Source organism: Triticum aestivum, chromosome 3D (genome assembly GCF_018294505.1).
Source record: "Triticum aestivum cultivar Chinese Spring chromosome 3D, IWGSC CS RefSeq v2.1, whole genome shotgun sequence".
Lineage (NCBI taxonomy): Eukaryota > Viridiplantae > Streptophyta > Magnoliopsida > Poales > Poaceae > Triticum > Triticum aestivum.
The window spans coordinates 167,701,895-167,725,517 of record NC_057802.1 but is presented as its reverse complement, the minus strand read 5'-3'; the positions used below and the strand labels follow the sequence as shown (position 1 = coordinate 167,725,517).

Here is a 23,623-nt window from a genome sequence, read left to right as displayed (position 1 = left end):
AGGAGGTCAAGGAAGAAGAAGACGAAGGGGCCCCCTCTCCCCTTCTCTTCTGGTGGCGCCGGAACGCTGCCGTGGCCATCATCATCACCGCAATCTTCACCAACAACTTCACCGCCATCATCACCAACTCTTCCCCCCCCCTATGCAGCGGTGTAACCTCTCTCTTACCCGCTGTAATCTCTACTTAAACATGGTGCTCAATGCTATATATTGTTTCCCAATGATGTATGGCTGTCTTATGATGTTTGAGTAGATCTGTTTTGTCCTATGGGTTATTTGATGATCAAGATTGGTTTGAGTTGCATGTTTTATTGTTGGTGCTGTCCTATGGTGCTCTCCGTGTCGCGCAAGCGTGAGGGATTACCGCTGTAGGGTTTGCAATATGTTCATGATTTGCTTATGGTGGGTGGCATGAGTGACAGAAGCACAGACCCGAGTAAGTAGGTTGTTTGTGTATGGGATAAAGAGGACTTGATTCTTTAATGCTATGGTTGGGTTTTACCTGAATGATCTTTGGTAGTTGCGGATGCTTGCTAGATTTCCAATCATAAGTGCATATAATCCAAGTAGAGAAAGTATGTTAGCTTATGCCTCTCCCTCGAATAAAATTGCAATAATGATTACCGGTCTAGTTATCGATTGCCTAGGGACAAATAACTTTCTCATAACAAACAGCTCTCTACTAAAACTAATTTAGTTGTGTCTTTATCTAAACAGCCCCTACTTTTTATTTACGTGCTCTTTATTATCTTGCAAACCTATCCAAAAACACCTACAAAGTACTTCTAGTTTCATACTTGTTTCCGGTAAAGCGAATGTCAAGTGTGCGTAGAGTTGTATCGGTGGTCGATAGAACTTGAGGGAATATTTGTTCTACCTTTAGCTCCTCGTTGGGTTCGACACTCTTACTTATCGAAAGAGGCTACAATTGATCCCCTATACTTGTGGGTTATCAAGACCTTTTTCTGGCGCCGTTGCTGGGGAGCAATAGCGTGGGGTGAATATTCTCGTGTGTGCTTGTTTGCTTTATCACTAAGTAATTTTTATTTGTTGTTCTTAGTTGTTCTCTATCTTTAGTTATGGATATGGAACACGAAATACCAAAAAAATTAGGTGTACTTGCTGCTCATGGAGATGGGGAACCTCCTAAAACCCTCGATGCTCATTATGTGAAAGATATTATGTACTACTTTGATAATCCAGAGAAAACCCCATTCAATTATGTAATGGGAGACACGTTGGATCAACGTGAATACTTTAGGGATTATCGCTTGACTCAAAAAGGGAAACTATTATGGGATCAAATTCATATGTTGAACTGGTATGCTAGGCAACTATGCTTGAGATATGATTATACTTGTTGCTCTAGGATGAAGTCTCCACACCTTCCCTTTTCATGCAAATTTAATGATAATGAAACCTTGGCTTCTTATGCTAGAGGTATATATGATTACTATGATGTGGAACAAATAGAAGAATTTGTTGCTTTTATGGGTGCTTATGAAATTGAATCTATGTTCAAAGAGTTTGAAAATCTTTATGATGTTGTTTATAGACCTGAAAATTTAGCTATCCTTAAATATTGCTATGAGAATTATGAATTCAATTCTGATATTGATGCATTTATTGAGAAAGTCTCCACTGTCCAAGAAGAGACTAATATTTTGCAGGAGTCTATGGAAGAAGAAATTGATGAAACTGTGAGCTCATTGGATGAAAAAGATGATGAGGAGAGCGAAGAACAAATGGAGGAAGAGCGGATTAGCTACCCGTGCCCAACTTCTAATGAGAGTAACTCTTCAACTGATACATTGTTTAATTTCCCTTCGTGCTTACCGAAGGATGATTGCTATGATGATTGTTATGATCCCGTTGATTCTCTTGAAATAGCCCTTTTTGATGATGCTTGCTATGCTTGTGGCCAAGATGCCAATATGAATTATGCTTATGGAGATGAACTTTCTATAGTTCCTTATGTTAAACATGAAATTGTTGCTATTGCACCCACGCATGATAGTCCTATTATCTTTTTGAATTCTGCCAACTACACTATATCGGAGAAATTTGCCCTTATTAAGGATTATATTGATGGGTTGCCTTTTACCGTTGCACATGATGATTTTGATGAATATAATATGCATGTGCTTGCTGCTCCTACTTGCAATTATTATGAGAGAGGAACTACATCTCTGCCTCTCCATGTTTCCAACACGAAAAAATTGCAAGAAACTGTTTATACTATGCATTGGCCTTTACTATGTGTGCATGAATTGTTCTTTTATGACATGCTGATGCATAGGAAGAGAGTTAGACTTCGTCATTACATGATATACGTTACTTTGTGCTCACTACTAAATTACAAATCATTGTTAATTAAAATTGGCTTTGATATACCTTGGGATCCGGGTGGATCCATTACTTGAGCACTATATGCCTAGCTTAATGGCTTTAAAGAAAGCGCTGCCAGGGAGACAACCCGGAAGTTTTAGAGAGTCATTTATTTCTGTTGAGTGCTTTCACATAGTTTTAAAACAACAAAAATAAAGAGGGGAACCCAAAACTTTTTCAAAAAGAAAAGCGAAAGTGAGAAAGACAAGCATTGTTGAAATGGGAGCTAGCCTTGAACTTTGTTCATGCTCACGGAAACTTTGTGAATCTTGATTACAGAAAATTTTCAACAAAAATAATTATCCCCTTGTAAAATTCCATTGTATTATAAAAATAATGTGCCACGATTGGCCTTTAGGATGTTTACAATGCTTGTTGGTTTGTACGGTGCAGGACAGAAACTTTGGCTGTAGTGAGAGATTTTTAATTTTTTACTGGAACGTCAAATGGTTCTGATTATTTTGGCACTGTCTTTCTATACAAATTGTTTATTTCTCCTAATTTTGGCAGAATTTTTCAAGTATCAGAAGTATGGTGAATGTTCAGATTATTACTGACTGTTCTGTTTTAGACAGATTCTGTTTTTGATGCATAGTTTGCTTGTTTGGATGAAACTATCGATTTATATCAGTGGATTAAGCCATGGAAAAGTTAAACTACAGTAGACACAATTCCAAAACAAAATATTAATTGGTTTGCAACAGTACTTAGAGTAGTGATTTGCTTTATTATACTAACGGATCTTACCGAGTTTTCTGTTGAAGTTTTGTGTGGATGAAGTGTTCGATGATCGAGAAGGTCTCGATGTGAGAAGAAGGAAGAGAGGCAAGAGCTCAAGATAGGGGATGCCCAAGGCACCCCAGTTAAATATTCAAGGAGACTCAAGCGTCTAAGCTTGGGGATGCCCCGGAAGGCATCCCCTCTTTCTTCAACAAGTATCGGTATGTTTTCGGATTCGTTTCGTTCATGCGATATGTGCAATCTTGGAGCGTCTTTTCCTTTAGTTTTCATTTTTATTTTATGCACCATGCTGGTATGAGATAGTCCTTGGTTGATTTATAGAATGCTCTTTGCACTTCACTTATATCTTTTGAGTATGGCTTTATAGAATGCTTCATGTGCTTCACTTATATCATTTGAAGTTTGGATTGCCTGTTTCTCTTCACATAGAAAACCACCATTTGTAGAATGCTCTTTTGCTTCACTTATACTTGTTAGAGCGTGGGCATATCTTTTGTAGAAAGAATTAAACTCTCTTGCTTCACTTATATCTATTTAGAGAGATGACAGGAACTGGTCATTCACATGGTTAGTCATAAAATCCTACATAAAACTTGTAGATCACTGAATATAATATGTTTGATTCCTTGCAATAGTTTTGCGATATAAAGATGGTGATATTAGAGTCATGCTAGTGGGTAGTTGTGGATTGTAGAAATACTTGTGTTGAAGTTTGTGATTCCCGTAGCATGCACGTATGGTGAACCGTTATGTAACGAAGTCGGAGCATGATTTATTTATTGATTGTCTTCCTTATGAGTGGCGGCCGGGGACGAGCGATGGTCTTTTCCTACCAATCTATCCCCCTAGGGGCATGCGTAGTAGTACTTTGCTTCGAGGGCTAATAAACTTTTGCAATAAGTATATGAGTTCTTTATGACTAATGTGTCCATGGATTATACACAATCTCACCCTTCCATCATTGCTAGCCTCTTCGGCACCGTGCATTGCCCTCTCTCACCTTGAGAGTTGGTGCAAACTTCGCCGGTGCATCCAAACCCCGTGATACGATACGCTCTATCACACATAAACCTCCTTATATCTTCCTCAAAACAGCCACCATACCTACCTATCATGGCATTTCCATAGCCATTCCGAGATATACTGCCATGCAACTTCCATCATCATCATATACATGACATGAGCATTTATTGTCATATTGCTTTGCATGATTGTAAGATAGCTAGCATGATGTTTTCATGGCTTGTCCGTTTTTTGATGTCATTGCTACGCTAGATCATTGCACATTCCGGTACACCGCCGGAGGCATTCATATAGAGTCATATCTTTGTTCTAGATATCGAGTTGTAATATTGAGTTGTAAGTAAATAAAAGTGTGATGATCATCATTATTAGAGAATTGCCCCAGTGAGGAAAGGATGATGGAGACTATGATTCCCCCACAAGTCAGTATGAGACTCCGGACGAAAAAAAGAAATAAAAAAGAGAGAAAGGCCAAAAAAAGAGAAGGCCCAAAAAAACAAAAAAAAGAGAGAAAAAGAGATAAGGGGCAATGTTACTATCCTTTTACCACACTTGTGCTTCAAAGTAGCACCATGTTCTTCATAATAGAGAGTCTCTTATTTTGTCACTTTCATATACTAGTGGGAATTTTCATTATAGAGCTTGGCTTGTATATTCCAACGATGGGCTTCCTCAAATGCCCTAGGTCTTCATGAGCAAGCAAGTTGGATGCACACCCACTTAGTTTCAGTTTGAGCTTTCATATACTTATAGCTCTAGTGCATCCGTTGCATGGCAATCCCTACTCCTCACATTGACATCAATTGATGGGCATCTCCATAGCCTGTTGATTAGCCGCGTCGATGTGAGACTTTCTCCTTTTTTGCCGTCTCCACATAACCCCCATCATCATATTCTATTCCACCTATAGTGCTATGTCCATGGCTCACGCTCATGTATTGCGTGAGGGTTGAAAAAGCTGAAGCGCGTTAAAAAGTATGAACCAATTGCTCGGCTTGTCATCGGGGTTGTGCATGATGTGAATATTTTGTGTGGTGAAGATGGAGCATAGCCAGACTATATGATTTTGTAGGGATAACTTTCTTTGGCCATGTTATTTTGAAAAGACATGATTGCTTTATTAGTAGGCTTGAAGTATTATTGTTTTTATGTCAAAAGATAGACTATTGGTTTGAATCACTCGTGTCTTAATATTCATGCCATGATTAGATACATGATCAAGATTATGCTAGGTAGCATTCCACATCAAATTTTTTTATCATTTACCTACTCGAGGACGAGCAGGAATTAAGCTTGGGGATGCTGATACGTCTCCGTCGTATCTATAATTTTTGATTGTTCCATGCCAATATTATGCAACTTTCATATACTTTTGGCAATTTTGTATACTATTTTTGGGACTAACATATTGATCCAGTGCCCAGTGCCAGTTCCTGTTTGTTGCATGTTTTATGTTTCGCAGAAACCCCATATCAAACGGAATCCAAACGGGACAAAAACGGATGGAGAATACTTTTGGAATATTTGGAGAATATGGGAGGAAGAATCAATGCGAGACGGTGCCCGAGGTGGCCATGAGGCAGGGGGCGCGCCTGCCCCCCTCGTGGGCCACCCGTAAGGCGGTTGTTGCTCTTCTTCGGCCGCAAGAAAGCTAATTTTCAGGAAAAAAATCTCGGTGAAGGTTTCAATCCAATCGGAGTTACGGATCTCCATATATATACAAAACGGTGAAAGGGCAGCAGACCAGAACGCAAAAATAGAGAGAAACAGAGAGACAGATCCAATCTCGGAGGGGCTCTCGCCCCTCCCACGCCATGGGGGCCAAGGACCAGAGGAGAAACCCTTCTCCCATCTAGGGAGGAGGTCAAGGAAGAAGAAGACGAAGGGGCCCCCTCTCCCCTTCTCTTCCGGTGGCGCCGGAACGCTGCCGTGGCCATCATCATCACCGCAATCTTCACCAACAACTTCGCCGCCATCATCACCAACTCTTCCCCCCCTATGCAGCGGTGTAACCTCTCTCTTACCCGCTGTAATCTCTACTTAAACATGGTGCTCAACGCTATATATTGTTTCCCAATGATGTATGGCTATCTTTTATGTTTGAGTAGATCTGTTTTGTCCTATGGGTTATTTGATGATCAAGATTGGTTTGAGTTGCATGTTTTATTATTGGTGTTGTCCTATGGTACTCTCCATGTTGCGCAAGCCTGAGGGATTCCCGCTGTAGGGTTTGCAATATGTTCATCATTTACTTATGGTGGGTGGCATGAGTGACAGAAGCATAGACCCGAGTAAGTAGGTTGTTTGCGTATGGGATAAAGAGGACTTGATGCTTTAATGCTATGGTTGGGTTTTACCTTAATGATCTTTAATAGTTGCGGATGCTTGCTAGAGTTCCAATCATAAGTGCATATGATCCAAGTAGAGAAAGTATGTTAGCTGATGCCTCTCCCTCAAATAAAATTGCAATAATGATTACCGGTCTAGTTATCGATTGCCTAGGGACAAATGACTTTCTCATAACAAACAACTCTCTACTAAAACTAATTTATTTGTGTCTTTATCTAAACAACCCCTACTTTTTATTTACGTGCTCTTTATTTTCTTGCAAACCTATCCAAAAACACCTACAAAGTACTTCTAGTTTCATACTTGTTTCCGGTAAAGCGAACGTCAAGTGTGCGTAGAGTTGTATCGGTGGTCGATAGAACTTGAGGTAATATTTGTTCTACCTTTAGCTCCTCGTTGGGTTCGACACTCTTACTTATCGAAAGAGGCTACAATTGATCCCCTATACCTGTGGGTTATCAGGTAGCAAGTGATAAAACTAAGCGTAAACGGTATTGCAATGCTAGGAAACAAGGCCTAGGGTTCATACTTTCACTAGTGCAAGTTCTCTCAACAATAATAACATAATTGGATCATATAACTATCCCTCAACATGCAACAAAGAGTCACTCCAAACTCACTAATAGCGGAGAACAAAAAAAGAGATTATTGTAGGGTACGATCTATTCAAGAGTCCGTAGTAAAATAACACGAAGCTATTCTTTCCGTTTGATCTATCCTAGAGTTCGTACAAGAATAACACCTTAAGACACAAATCAACCAAAACCCTAATGTCACCTAGATACTCCAATGTCACCTCAAGTATCCGTGGGAATGATTATACGATATGCATCACACAATCTCAGATTCATCTATTCAACCAACACAAAGAACTTCAAAGAGTGCCCCAAAGTTTCTACCGGAGAGTCAAGACGAAAACGTGTGCCAACCCCTATGCATAAGTTCACAAGGTCACTAAACCCACAAGTTGATCACCAAAACATACATCAAGTAGATCACGTGAATATCCCATTATCACCACAGATAAGCACATGCAAGACATACATCAAGTGTTCTCAAATCCTTAAAGAATCAATCCGATAAGATAACTTCAAAGGGACAACTCAATTCATTACAAGAGAGTAGAGGGGGAGAAACATCATAAGATCCAACTATAATAGCAAAGCCCGCGATACATCAAGATCGTGCCAAATCAAGAACATGAGAGAGAGAGAGAGATCAAACACATAGCTACTGGTACATACCCTTAGCCCCGAGGGTGAACTACTCCCTCCTCGTCATGAGAGCGCCGGGATGACAAAGATGGCCACCGGTGAGGGATCCCCCCTCCAGCAGGGTGCCGGAACAGGGTCCCGATTGGTTTTTGGTGGCTACAGAGGCTGGCCGCGGCGGAACTGCCGATCTAGGTTATTTTCTGGAGGTTTCTGTATTTATAGGAATTTTTGGTGTAGGTGTCATGTCAGGAGGGTCTCCGAGTCGTCCACGAGATAAATGCCCACGCCTAGGGGGTAGGGCGCGCCCTCCACCCTCGTGGATGGCTCGGGACTCTTCTGGCCCAACTCTTTTACTCCGGGGGCTTCTTTTTGTCCATAAAAAATCCACAAAAATTGGCAGGTCAATTGGACTCCGTTTGGTATTCCTTTTCTATAAAACTCAAAAACAAGGAAAAAACAGAAACTGGCACTGGGCTCTACGTTAATAGGTTAGTCCCAAAAATCATGAAAAATAGCATATAAATGCATATAAAACATCCTAGATGGATAATATAATAGCATGGAACAATCAAAAATTATAGATATGTTGGAGACGTATCAAGCATCCCCAAGCTTAATTCATGCTCGTCCTCGAGTAGGTAAATGATAAAAACAGAATTTTTTATGTGGAATGCCACCTAACAAAATTTTCAATGTAATTTTCTTTATTGTGGCATGAATGTTCAGATCCGGAAGATTCAAGACAAAAGTTTAATATTGACATAAAAATAATAATACTTCAAGCATACTAACCAAGCGATTATGTCTTATCAAAATAACATAGCCAAAGAAAGCTCATCCGTACAAAATCATATAGTTTGGCTATGCTTCATTTTCGTCACACAAAATGCTCTCATCATGCACAACCCCGATGACAAGCCAAGCAATTGTTTCATGCTTTAGTATTCTCAAACTTTTTTCAACTTTCACGCAATACATGAGCATGAGCCATGGACATAGCACTATGGGTGGAATAGAATATAATGATGGGGGTTGTGTGGAGAAGACAAAAAAGGAGAAAGTCTCACATTGATGCGGCTAATCAATGGGCTATGGAGATGCCCATCAATTGATGTCAATGCGATGAGTATAGGGATTGCCATGCAACGGATGCACTAGAGCTATAAATTTAAGAAAGCTCAACAAAAGAAACTAAGTGGGTGTGCATCCAACTTGCTTGCTCACGAATACCTAGGGCATTTGAGGAAGCCCATTGTTGGAATATACAAGCCAAGTTCTATAATGAAAAATTCCCACTAGTATATGAAAGTGACAATATAAGAGACTCTCTATCATGAAGTTCATGGTGCTACTTTGAAGCACAAGTGTGGAAAAAGTATAGTAGCATTGTCCCCATTTTATTTCCTTTTTCTTTGGACTTTCTTTTTTTCCTTTTTTTGGGACAATTCTCCATTAATGATGACATCACACTTCTATTTACAACTCAAAGATTATGACTCGATACTAGAACAAAGTATGACTCTATATGAATGCCTCCAGCGGTGTACCGGGATCGGTCAATGAAACAAGAGTGACATGTATGAAAATATGCATGGTGGCTTTGCCACATATACGATGTCAACTACATGATCATGCAAGGCAATATGACAATGATGAAGTGTGTCATAATAAACGGATCGGTGGAAAGTTGCATGGCAATATATCTTGGAATGGCTATGGAAATGCCATAATAGGTAGGTATGGTGGCTGTTTTGAGGAAGATATAAGGAGGTTTATGTGTGATAGAGCGTATCATATCACGTGGGTTGGATGCACCGGCGAAGTTTGCACCAACTCTCAAGGTGAGAAAGGGAAATGCACGGTACCGAAGAGGCTAGCAATGATGGAAAGGTGAGGGTGCGTATAATCTATGGACTCAACATTACTCATAAAGAACTCACATACTTATTGCAAAAATCTACAAGTCATCAAAAACCAAGCAGTACGCGCATCCTCCTGGGGGGATAGATTTGTAGGAAAAGACCATCGCTCGTCCCCGACCGCCACTCATAAGGAGGACAATCAAAGAAACACCTCATGCTTCAAATTTGTCACCCAACGTTTACCATACGTGCATGCTACGGGACTTGCAAACCTCAACACAAGTATTTCTCAATTTCACAATTACTTAACTAGCACGACTCTAATATCATCATCTTTATATCTCAAAACAATTATCAAGTATCTAACTTCTCATAGTATTCAATGCACTTTATATGAAAGTTTTTATTATACCCATCTTGGATGCCTATCATATTAGGACTAAATTTATAACAAAAGAAAATTACCATGCTGTTCTAAAAGATTCTCAAAATAATATAAGTGAAGCATGAGAGATCAACAATTTCTATAAAATAAAACCACCAACGTGCTCTAAAAGATATATGTAGCGACCCGACCTCAGACGGTCAAGTCTCTGTGCTTTAGTGTCATCCCTAGATCGGTAATGCTGACACACACAGTACTCGAAGGATTTATAACAGAGTGGCAATCACACACTTATTACATCGATAGTCTCCAAAGAGAACTTATTACAATAAATATGGCTTAAGGCCATCTAAACAAAATAACAACGGAAGGCTTGGAGGATAAAGTGAGTCCATCAACTCCAACGGCATAGCTGAGTGCACGACAACGGCCTAGCGAACCTTACTCCTTGTCTCAAAAGTCTGCAACATGATACGTTGCAGCCCAAAAACGGGTCAGCACATGGAATATGCTGGCAATGTAACACATTAGAGTATGAACAGATAAATGCTATCACTACATGCATATATGGCTGGTGGAGGCTGTATGGTTAATATGTTTTTGCGAAAAGCCAATTTTTCCCTACAACAAAGGAATATATTTTATTTAACTATCATGGTAGTTGAAACATCATTGAGAGGGTTCCTCCAACTCAAACCCAATTAAAATTAATTATCAACCCAACAAATTAAATTAAGTAAAGTGATGAGATCCATATGATAATCCAGAATCCAGATACTCAAGATGTCCATAACCGGGGACACGGCTAACCATGATTAGTTTGTACACTCTGCAGAGGTTTGCGCACTTTTCCCCACAAGACTCGATCTCCTCCGTTGAATTTATCGCACTGCATGGTGTTTGAGAAATGGATGACCGAGACATAGTCTTTCAGAAACATTAACTCTAACCCCGGGTGGACAGTTACACCTACTTTCCCTCTACATCTGCTAGCCCACCACTGGAAGAGGTCATGCAACATACTCAACTATGCTAGAGCCCATAATAGCTTGTGGCTGCACATGTAAGTTTCTAGCATGAATAATCTTATGATCCCTTTGAGCCTGGGTGGCGGACCGTAGGATGATCACATGGGTACTCCGAGATATCCTAGGACAACACTGGATTCTCCAGGTGCCCACAAGCAATCCACCCATATGTGTATTAAAGTTGCCACCTTAAGTTGAACCATTAATTAACAACTCACATCTGTCATGGATCTCTCAAACCAAACCACGTGTACGAGCATAGCATAGCAATATAAGCATAACGTAGAAGTAACTCCCAAGGTTCGATAATAAACAGGGTAATAGGTTCTACCTCATCATCTACTCCCCAAATACCCACAAGTTAAACACATCATAATCATGCAATGTTTGAGGATTGGAACTAATGCATAAAAACTGGGTATGAAAAGAGTATGATCAATGTGTTGGGGAACGTAGTAATTTCAATAAATTTCCTACGCACACGCAAGATCATGGTGATGCATAGCAACGAGAGGGGAGAGTGTTGTCCACGTACCCTCGTAGACCGACAGCGGGAGCGTCATTACAACGCGGTTGATGTAGTCGTACGTCTTCACGATCCGACCGATCAAGTACCGAACGCACGGCACCTCCGAAGTTCTACACACGTTCAGCTCGATGACGTCCCTCGAACTCCGATCCAGCTGAGTGTTGAGGGAGAGTTTCGTCAGCACGACGGCGTGGTGAGGATGATGATGTTCCACCGACGCAGGGCTTCGCCTAAGCTCCGCGACAGTATTATCGAGGTGTAATCTGGTGGAGGGGGGCACCGCACACGGCTAAAATATCGTATATCAAGTGTGTTTAGAGGTGCCCCCTGCCCCCGTATATAAAGGAGCAAGGGGGAGGCCGGCTGCCTATGGGCGCGCCAAGGAGAGGGGGGGGAGTCCTCCTCCTAGTAGGAGTAGGACTCCCCTTTCCTAGTCCTACTAGGAAAAGAAGGGGGGAAGGAAAGAGAGGGAGAGGGAGAGGGAAAGGGGGCTGCGCCCCCCTCTCCTAGTCCAACTAGGACTCCTCCTGGGAGGGGGCGCACCACCTCCTGGCTGCTGCCCTCTCTCTTCCCTCAAGGCCCACTAAGGCCCAATACTTCCCCGGGGGGTTCCGGTAACCCTCCGGCACTCCGGTTTAATCCGAAACTTCTCCGGAACACTTCCGGTGTCCGAATATAGTCGTCCAATATATCAATCTTTACGTCTCGACCATTTCGAGACTCCTCGTCATGTCCGTGATCACATCCGGGACTCCAAACAACCTTCGGTACATCAAAACATATAAACTCATAATAAAACTGTCATCGTAACTTTAAGCGTGCGGACCCTTTGGGTTCGAGAACTATGTAGACATGACGAGACACCTCTCCGGTCAAGAACCAATAGCGGGACCTAGATGCCCATATTGGCTCCCACATATTCTACGAAGATCTTTATCGGTCAGACCGCATAACAACATACGTTGTTCCCTTTGTCATCGGTATGTTACTTGCCCGAGATTCGATCGTCGGTATCTCGATACCTAGTTCAATCTTGTTACCGGCAAGTCTCTTTACTCGTTCCGTAATACATCATCCCGCAACTAACTCATTAGTCACAATGCTTGCAAGGCTTATAGTGATGTGCATTACCGAGTGGGCCCAGAGATACCTCTCCGACAATCGGAGTGACAAATCCTAATCTCGAAATACGCCAACCCAACAAGTACCTTTGGAGACACCTGTAGAGTACCTTTATAATCACCCAGTTACATTGTGACGTTTGGTAGCACACAAAGTGTTCCTCCGGTAAACGGGAGTTGCATAATCTCATAGTCATAGGAACATGTATAAGTCATGAAGAAAGCAATAGCAACATACTAAACGATCGGGTGCTAAGCTAACGTAATGGGTCATGTCAATCACGTCATTTTCCTAATGAGGTGATCCCGTTAATCAAATGACAACTCATGTCTATGGCTAGGAAACATAACCATCTTTGATTAACGAGCTAGTCAAGCAGAGGCATACTAGTGACACTCTGTTTGTCTATGTATTCACACATGTATTATGTTTCCGGTTAATACAATTCTAGCATGAATAATAAACATTTATCATGATATAAGGAAATATATAATACTTTATTATTGCCTCTAGGGCATATTTCCTTCACAATGTGTCACTTGCCTTGCTGACGATCCGCAAAACCTAATGACTCGTAGTAGCACGCTTCGCACTCCGAGAATTCTATCGCAAACAAACAATAGCATACATAAGCAATCAAGCAAAGATGCACGGGTAAAACTCAAATAAGAAGATCTAACCAGAAAATTCAACTGAAGAACTCCGATTTGCAAAAAGAATCAAATCAAACGGAGCAACGAAACTCAAACTACGAAAGAAACAAGATCTGATTTCTAATATGGACTAAAGTCAAATTTTACTGTATCAAAATCTTGTTCAAGTTGGTCAAACAGAAAGAGAACTTCGACACGAAGATCTAGGCGCTTGTTTCACCTGATTTGGATAAACGAGCGAAAAGATAAACTAGTTCGAAGATTAGGGCAGAAATCGCGATCGAAAATAATCGCGGAAAAACCCTGGAAAAAGAAAAACTGACGAACAGGCTAACGAACGAACGTTCGCTGTCTGCAACTAACGGATGAACGGCGTTCCTTAAAACGAACGTACGGACGAACGTTCGCTGAATAAATAAACCGAGAAAACCGAACCGATCTAATCTAAAAAAGCGTATCTAGGTTTTCGAAATAAAACCGAACGGTTTTTAAATAAAACCGGTGGCTACCTCGGCAACCGTGACGACAGCGGCGGCGGGAACTCCGGCGGGGCGGCTCCGGCGGCGGCGTTGGTAGCGGCGGCGGCGAGAAGGCGCGGCAGCGGCGGCGGCGGCGCGGATCGGGCTAGGGTTTGGGGTTCGGTGGGGTGGGCTGGCGGCTCGGGGCTGCGGCTCTTAAAGGGCCGGCCGGGTCAGTGTCCTAGGCGGACACGGCCCGGTAAGGCGGTTCGTTTTTTTTAATATTCCAACGCGTAGAAAAACGATTAAAAGAAATACTAAACGGACTCCAAAAATCCTGAAATAAATTTTCCCCGTCCTCTAAAAATATAGCGGAAAAAGTGAACATTTATTTGGGCCTCTAATGCAATCTTGAAAAACGCATATTTTTCCTAATTAAAATAAAATAGCGATAAAATCCAAATGAAATATATTATTTGATTTTAGTATTCTTCTTCCAATATTTCATTTATTTTGGAGAAGTCATATTATCTCGTCTCATATACTTTTAGTATGAAATATTTTCAGAGAGAAAAATAATTAAAACCAAAGTGATCCTTGTTTCTATAAAAAATTCAAATATGAAAACTAGGAAATCCCAAACTTTCTCAGAGGGTCCTTGAGTTGCTTAGACTTTCGAGGATCACAAAACAAAATGCAATAAAATATGATATGCATGAATGACCTATGTATAACATTCAAATTGATAATTTGGGATGTTACAATATAAATGAAGCACTAGAGCAAACGACAAACTACTCCAAAAGATATAAGTGAAGATCAATGAGTAGTTGAATAATTATGTAACTATGTGAAGACTCTCTAACATTTAAGAATTTCAGATCTTGGTATATTATTCAAACAGCAAGCAAAAAAAAAATGACGCTCCAACCAAAACACATATCATGTGGTGAATAAAAATATAGCTCCAAGTAAAGTTACCGATGAACGAAGACGAAAGAGGGGATGCCATCCGGGGCATCCCCAACCTTAGGCTCTTGGTTGTCCTTGAATATTACCTTGGGGTGCCTTGGGCATCCCCAAGCTTAGGATCTTGCCAATCCTTATTCCATAGTCCATCGAATCTTTACCCAAAACTTGAAAACTTCACAACACAAAACTCAACAGAAAACTCGTAAGCTCCGTTAGTATAAGAAAATAAATCACCACTTAGGTACTGTTGTGAACTCATTCTAAATTCATATTGGTGTAATATCTACTGTATTTCAACTTCTCTATGGTTCATACCCTCCGATACTACTCATAGATTCATCAAAATAGGCAAACAACACATAGAAAACAGAATCTGTCAAAAACAGAACAGTCTGTAGTAATCTGTATCATTCGAATACTTATGTAACTCCAAAAATTCTGAAATAAATTGTTGGACCTGAGGAATTTTTCTATTAATCATCTTCAAAAATAATCAACCTAAAATCACTCTCCAGTAAAAAAATGGCAGATAATCTCGTGAGCGTAAAAGTTTCTGTTTTTTACAGCAAGATCGCAAAGACTTCACCCAAGTCTTCCCAAAGGTTCTACTTGGCACAAACACTAATTAAAACATTAAACCACGTCTAAACAGAGGCTTTATGAATTATTTATTACTAAACAGGAGGAAAAAGCAAAGAACAAAAATAAAATTTGGTTGCCTCCTAACAAGCGCTAACGTTTAACGCCCCTAGCTAGGCATGATGATTTCAATGGTGCTCACATAAAAGATAAGAATTGAAACATAAAGAGAGCATAATGAAGAATATGACTAGCACATTTAAGTCTGACCCACTTCCTATGCATAGGGATTTTGTGAGCAAACAACTTATGGGAACAATAATCAACTAGCATAGGAAGGCAAAACAAGCATGACTTCAAAAATTTCAACACATAGAGAGGAAACTTGATATTATTGCAATATGTAGAAGCATATGATCCTCTCTCATAATAATTTTCAGTAGCATCATGAATAAATTCAACAATATAACCATCACATAAAGCATTCTTTTCATGATCTACAATCCTAGAATTTTTATTACTCTCCACATAAGCAAATTTCTTCTCATGAATAATAGTGGGAGCAAACTCAATGAAATAATTATCATGTGAAGCATAATTCAATTGAAAACTAAAATCATGATGAAAAGTTTCATGGTTATCATTATTCTTATAGCATAAAATTCATCACAATAATCATCATAGATAGCAACTTTGTTCTCATAATCAATTGAAACCTCTTCCGAAATAGTGGATTCATTACTAAATAAAGTCATGACCTCTCCCAATCAACTTTCATAATTATCACAATAATATTCAACATCCTCCAAAATAGTGGGATCATTACTTCCTAATGTTGACACTCTTCCAAACCCACTTTCATCAATATAATCATCATAAATAGGAGGCGTTCTATCATCATAATTAATTTGCTCATCAAAACTTGGGGGACAAAACATTTCATCTTCATCAAACATAGCATCCCCAAGCTTGTGGGTTTGCATATCATTAGCATCATGGGTATTCAATGAATTCATACTAACAATGTTGCAATCATGCTCATCATTCACATATTTTATGCCAAGCATTCCATGTAATTCTTCTTCTAGTACTTGAGCACAATTTTCCTTCCCATCATTTTCACGAAAGACATTGAAAAGATGAAGCATATGAGGCACCCTTAATTCCATTTTTTTGTAGTTTTCTTTTATAAACTAAACTAGTGATAAAACAAGAAACTAAAAGATTCGATTGCAAGATCTAAAGATATACCTTCAAGAACTCACCTCCCTGGCAACGGCGCCAGAAACTGCTTGATGTCTACTACACAACCTTCTTCTTGTAGACGTTGGTGGGCCTCCAAGTGCATAGGTTTGTAGGACAGTAGCAAATTTCCCTCATGTGGATGACCTAAGGTTTATCAACCCGTGGGAGGCGTAGGATGAAGATGGTCTCTCTCAAACAACCCTGCAACCAAATAACAAAGAGTCTCTTGTGTCCCCAACACACCCACTACAATGGTAAATTGTATAGGTGCACTAGTTCGGCGAAAAGATGGTGATACAAGCGCAATATGGATGGTAGAAATAGGTTTTTGTAATCTGAAAATATAAAAACAGCAAGACAGCAAGTGATAAAAGTGAGCGTAAACGGTATTGCAATGCTAGGAAACAAGGCCTAGGGTTCATACTTTCACTAGTGCAAGTTCTCTCAACAATAATAACATAATTGGATCATATAACTATCCCTCAACATGCAAAAAAGAGTCACTCCAAAGTCACTAATAGCGGAGAACAAACGAAGAGACTGTTGTAGGGTATGAAACCACCTCAAAGTTATCCTTTCTGACCGATTTATTCAAGAGTCCGTAGTAAAATAACACGAAGCTATTCTTTCCGTTCGATCTATCCTAGAGTTCGTACTAGAATAACACCTTAAGACACAAATCAACCAAAACCCTAATGTCACCTAGATACTCCAATGTCACCTCAAGTATCTGTGGGTATGATTATATGATATGCATCACACAATCTCAGATTCATCTATTCAACCAACACAAAGAACTTCAAAGAGTGCCCCAAAGTTCTACCGGAGAGTCAAGACGAAAACGTGTGCCAACCCCTATGCATAAGTTCACAAGGTCATTGAACCCGCAAGTTGATCACCAAAACATACATCAAGTAGATCACGTGAATATCCCATTGTCACAACAGATAAGCACATGCAAGACATACATCAAGTGTTCTCAAATCCTTAAAGACTCAATCCGATAAGGCAACTTCAAAGGGACAACTCAATTCATTACAAGAGAGTAGGGGGGTGAAACATCATAAGATCCAACTATAATAGCAAAGCTCGCGATACATCAAGATCGTGCCAAATCAAGAACACGAGAGAGAGAGAGAGATCAAACACATAGCTACTGGTACATACCCTCAGCCCCGAGGGTGAACTACTCCCTCCTCATCATGAGAGCGCCGGGATGATGAAGATGGCCATGGGTGAGGGATCCCCCTCCGGCAGGGTGCCAGAATAGGGTCTCGATTGGTTTTTGGTGGCAACAAAGGCTTGCGGCGGCGGAACTCCCGATCTAGGTTATTTTCTGGAGGTTTTTGTTTTTATAGGAATTTTCGGCGTAGGTCTCACGTCAGGGGGGTCTCCTAGTCGTCCACAAGATAAGGGCCCACGCCCAGGGGGGTAGGGCGCACCCTCCACCCTCGTGGACGGCTGGCTCGGGACTCTTCTGGCCCAACTCTTTTACTCCGGGGGCTTCTTTTGGTCCATAAAAATCCACAAAAATTGGCAGGTCAATTGTACTCCGTTTGGTATTCCTTTTCTGTAAAACTCAAAAACAAGGAAAAAACAGAAACTGGCACTGGGCTCTAGGTTAATAGGTTAGTCCCAAAAATCACAAAAAATAGCATATAAATGCATATAAAACATCCTAGATGGATAGTATAATAGCATGGAACAATCAAAAATTATAGATACGTTGGAGACGTATCACGGAGTCGCTCCGCCGGAGGGCAAAAGTGCTCCTGCCCAAGTTCCACCTCGAGACAGCGGCGCTCCGTCTCGAAAGTCCTCTCTTTATTTTTTTCTAGGTCAAAATGACCAATATACCAGAAGATGGGCACCGGAGGTGGGCCTGGGTGAGCACAACCCACCAGGGCGCGCCTGGGCTCCCTGGCGCACCCAGGTAGGTTGTGCCCACCTGGTGGGCCCCCTGTGATACCTATTTGCTCCAATATTCTTCATATATTCCATAAAAATTCTTCGTGAAGTTTCAACTTGTTTCGAGTTGTGCAGAATAGGTAGCCTGACGTAGCTTTTTTAGGTCCAGATTTCCAGCTACCGGAATTCTCCCTCTTTGTATGTACCTTGCATATTAGGAGAGAAAAGGCATTAAAATTACTCCAAAAAGCATTATTATGGTTAAAACATCATAAATAATAGTAGGAAAACATGATGCAAAATGGAAGTACCAGGCTCCTACATATTCTACGATGATCTTTATCGGTCGAACCATTATGACGACATACGTAATTCCCTTTGTCCATCGGTATGTTACTTGCCCGAGATCCGATCGTCGATATCTTCATACCTAGTTCAATCTCGTTACCGGCAAGTCTCTTTACTCATTCCGTAATACATCACCTCGTGACTAACTCCTTAGTTGTTTGCTTGCAAGCTTATGATGTGTATTACCGAGAGGGCCAAGAGATACCTCCCCGATAGTCGGAGTGACAAATCCTAATCTCGATCTATGCCAACTCAACAAACACCTTCGGAGATACCTGTAGAGCATCTTTATAATCACCCAGTTACATTGTGACGTTTGATAGCACACAAGACATTCCTCCGGTATCCGGGAGTTGCATAATCTCATAGTCGAAGGAATATGTATTTGACATGAAGAAAGCAATAGCAATAAAACTGAACGATCATTATGCTAAGCTAACGGATGGGTCTTATCTATCACATCATTCTCCTAATGATGTGATCCTGTTATCAAATGACAACTCATGTCCATGGTTAGGAAACCTTAACCATCTTTGATCAACGAGCTAGTCTAGTAGAGGCTCACTAGGGACACATTTTTTGTTTATGTATTCACACATGTATCAAGGTTTCCGATCAATACAATTCTAGCATGAATAATAAACCTTTATCATGAATAAGGAAATATAAAATAACAACTTTATTATTGCCTCCAGGGCATATTTCCTTCAGTTAAAGATGGTGACAAATGAGCAAAGAAGCCCAAGCAAGGAAGCCTTCAAATTGTGTAAGCATTCTCCCCTTAGTGGGCTACAACCCACCTTATGCATAACTAAAGGCATGTGGGCAATGAAAAAAATACCTCCCACCTCATCTCCTCAAGGCTAGTCTTGGCCATTTTTGAAGGACCCCTATGCTATATAAGCCCCCCTCCGCCCACATGGGTAGCCTCTACCAGTTTTCAGTAGTTGCGGGACTCCAAAAATGACAACACTTTAGGTGTCTCATGTGCCAAGTACCACTCTCGACGACCCTAGCATAGGACATAGGTCGTAATGCCAGGCGACTAAACCTATTTAAAATTATTGTTGTGTGATTGTGTCAGTTTGTAGAGTGTACGTGTAAGTGCATCTAGTGCCACCCCTAGTTGGTTTTGGAGTATTGATGACAAACTTGGTTGAGGGACTAATGTGTTTGTGGGAATTGTAGGATAACATAGGTACTAGTCCCTTATTGATTCAGTTTACTTACCAGAGATGACCCCTAAAATGTATGAAGACATTGAAGACAATGGTGGTTCGTGAAGACATTCACGATGAAGATTATGACATGTGAAGACATTCACCTAAAGACTATGGAGTGCGAATACATAGTTGTTTTGTAGTTTCCTTTTCTTATTTATTGAGTCGTAGGAACCATTGTACTGTTAAGTGGGGTCCAAGCGAACAAAGTCAGAGTGATTGATGTGATGCTCAACCAAAATCTTATGTCTTGGAGCGAAGACAATGAGAGAAAATCTTATCCAGAGCTGGATGAGTCAGCTTTAATTGTAGCCCAAGTCAAGCTGCCGCGTGTGTTTGAAATCCGACCGTTGGACATGTGTCGGTTCCTTAGTGAGCTAGGGTCATTTTGGACATATCAGGTCAGGTTGCCTGGCTATAAATAGCCCACCCCTACACCATAAATTTGTGGCTGCTCAGAGTTAGTACACAGCTTTTGTCGTTTGAGAGCAACCCACCTCTGAAGCCTTTGAGAGAGAGATCCTTGCGAGGACAAAGCCCAAAACACCCAGAGCAAAAGAGTGTTAGGCATCACTGAAGTCTTTCTGTCCGCGTGACCTGAAGACTTGTTACACTTGAGGACTGTAAATCCTCCAGCCGGTTAGGCATCGCGTTCTGAGCATCCAAGAGTCATTGTGGATCGCCGGTGAACAAAGTCTGTGAAGGTTTGGAAGTCTACCTTGAAGACTTACTAGAGTGATTGGGCGAGGACTGGGTGTCCTCAGCTTAAGGGGAATAAGGTGAAGACGTGGTCTTCTGAGTTCAATCTCAGCCTCCCTAACCAGACGTACAGTTGTCACAGCAACTAGAACTGGTCTACCAAATCCTTGTCTTCGCCAAGCAACTGGTTATATCCCCCACTTCTGTTTACTTTACTGTTTGTCTTCGTGAAGTCATTGCTTGCCTATCTGATCTGTTTGACTTCCCTGTGTGAAGACTATTACCTGTTTGGCTTCATACTGTCTTCCATCCTGATCCATACTACCTAGCTGCTGATAGTCTTCGTACTTTCACTACATTGCTTACTTGACTATGGCTTGTCTAGTGTAGTCTATCTTCCGTTGCATATCAATAGGTTCATTTCATCTGTTTGTCTTCAAAGACCTCGTGTTTTGAAGACTTCCATAAAATCACCTATTAAACCCCCCCTCTAGTCGATAACTAGCACTTTCAATTGGTATCAGAGCAAGGTGCTCCCTTGTTCTGTGTGATTTGGTTTAACCACCTGGAGTTTTAGCTATCTCGACTGCAGGGATAATCAAGGTCTCCACTGCGTGCCCCATTTTTTATGGTCATGATTATCCCAAATGGAAGGCTATGATGAGGAAGCGCCTCCTTGCGATGAACAGTGAGCTTTGGACCGTCACAGAGATTGGTCTCACAGATTTATGCAAGATGGCGCATGCTGACGACATTCGCAAGTACACTCTTCTGGATATCGAGGCGAAGGACATTATATACTCCTGCCTGTCCAGAGACAAGTTCAGGCGCATCATGCATCTCTGCAATGCAAAGCTTATACGGGACCAGATCTCTGATGTTTATGAAGGTCATTGAACACGTCAGGACCCCTGGTTCCACGAATTCAAAGAGTCGCTCAAAACAATGACTCCTGAACCTGAGCCATCTGCTCCGACTTACTGCTTCATGGCACAAGGTGCCAAGGTAAACTCACACGATGCTTACTTTCAAATATCCAGTGAAGATGACTCTGAATGTGAATCCAAACCTAGCTACAAAACTCTTGCTAAAATTGCAACTGAACAACAAACTGCTATGGAACATATTCAAAAATTGGTAGACAAAAGTTATGACCCGTTGGACGCGGAAATGAATCGAACTCAGTCCTTAACTGAAGACATTAAAAATCTTCACGTTAAGTACAAGGAACTTAAAAGTCATCATGAAACACTCTCAGCGACTCATGAGAAGCTTTCCTATGATTATCTTCAAAGGAAGAAAGAACATGAGAATATGAGAGCGTCTCATGAAGATCTTCAAAAGGAGAACGAATCACTTCACGCTCAACCGATCAGTTCCGCTCAGGAAGACTTTGAGCCACCCTATTTAAAACGTCTTGAGTGTGATAATGTTGTCTCTATTGCTGAATGTTCTACTGCTGTTAGTGTTGCAATATCTTCAACTGCTGATGTGGTGACTAACCCCTCTTCTAAGGATACCACTACTATTGCTGATGAGAATGCTAGGTTGAAGACATTGCTTGAAACAGGCATGTACAAGAGCCTCAAAGGGCATCAGACACTATGTGATGTCCTCAAGAAACAGATTCTGAACCGAAACCCTAGGAAAGAGGGTGTCGGGTTCGAGAGGAAATTGAATGTTGATGGTTCTTACTGGAAGCCTGAGCAGTACCCCAAAACCACATGGGTTGCTGCAAAGGGCCCTTCAGTGGACCCATCTACCTTATCTGACTTCACTTGTGCTAACCCCATTATTATTGATGAATCCTTTGACGCCAATTATAAGTTGTTTAAGAATCAGAATGGTGAAGTGTTTGCCAGGTATATTGGTACTAACTGTAGGAATGGACCACCCTTGAAGAAAATTTTAGTGCCCAAAAGTTTTCTTGAGAAGCTTCATGTGAATGTCATCATGACACCACGTGGGAAGAAGACAAACCCCAGACCAAAGGCTTCATATGGTCCAAAGGCTTCATACAGACATAGGACCCCTCAGGGTCACCCTAACGCCAATGATTTGCAGGGAAACCATACTCAGAGTTATGAATATGAGCGTGTTTCTTCAAACCGCTATGTTCATAAGACCAAGAACTTTTCTGCTTATTCTTATGAGTATTATTCACCTCCTGCAAGGCTATTTGCTAGGGCTCCAAGGCCAAAGATCTCAGATGATGCACTTAGACTCATTGCTTCTAAGCCACCCCTGAAGATGTGGGTGGTTAAGAAGAATTAACTTTCTTTTTCAGGGAAAGGTCTCCAGCCGGAAATCAAAAGCTTCATGCACTAATGCTGGGGACCTAAAACATATTGTGAGACGCAAGATAAAGTGCCAAAATGGTCTTACTATGTATTTCGTCCCAGGATTTCTTGACCATCATCCTATCTACCCTAACAAGGATCTGAAATTTGATAGTATGCTTGTTCAACAAGTGTTTATGCTTCACACTTCTCTTTGTGAAGCCTATCCCCCAAACTACACTATAGGGTATGGCTCCGAAGTCTACTAAGTGGATTGTGGACAGTGGATGCACTAACCACATGACTGGTGATCGAAGTCTTCTTATGGATTCAACCCTATGTCCGTCTAACAAAAGTCACATCACATTTGCTCATACTGGTAAAAGCAAGGTATTGGGCCTAGGTAGAGTTGCAATCTCAAAGGATCGGCACATGGATAAAGTGATGCTTGTTGAATCCCTTGGTTTCAACTTAATGTTTGTCTCAATGCTTTGTGACTTGAACATGATTGTGCTATTTGGAAAATATCATTGCCTTGTGCTTATGGAATCTGACAAATCTCTAGTCTTCGAAAGGTATCAAAAATACGATCTGTATATGGTAGATTTCTCCGCAGGACCA

The 23,623-nt window shown here is 41.0% G+C and overlaps 1 pseudogene; it reads left to right on the top strand.

The window, feature by feature from the left end:
- The first annotated feature begins 21,121 nt into the window (after positions 1–21,121).
- On the top strand, positions 21,122–22,985 carry LOC123074442 (uncharacterized; annotated as a pseudogene).
- Positions 22,986–23,623: the final 638 nt, after the last annotated feature.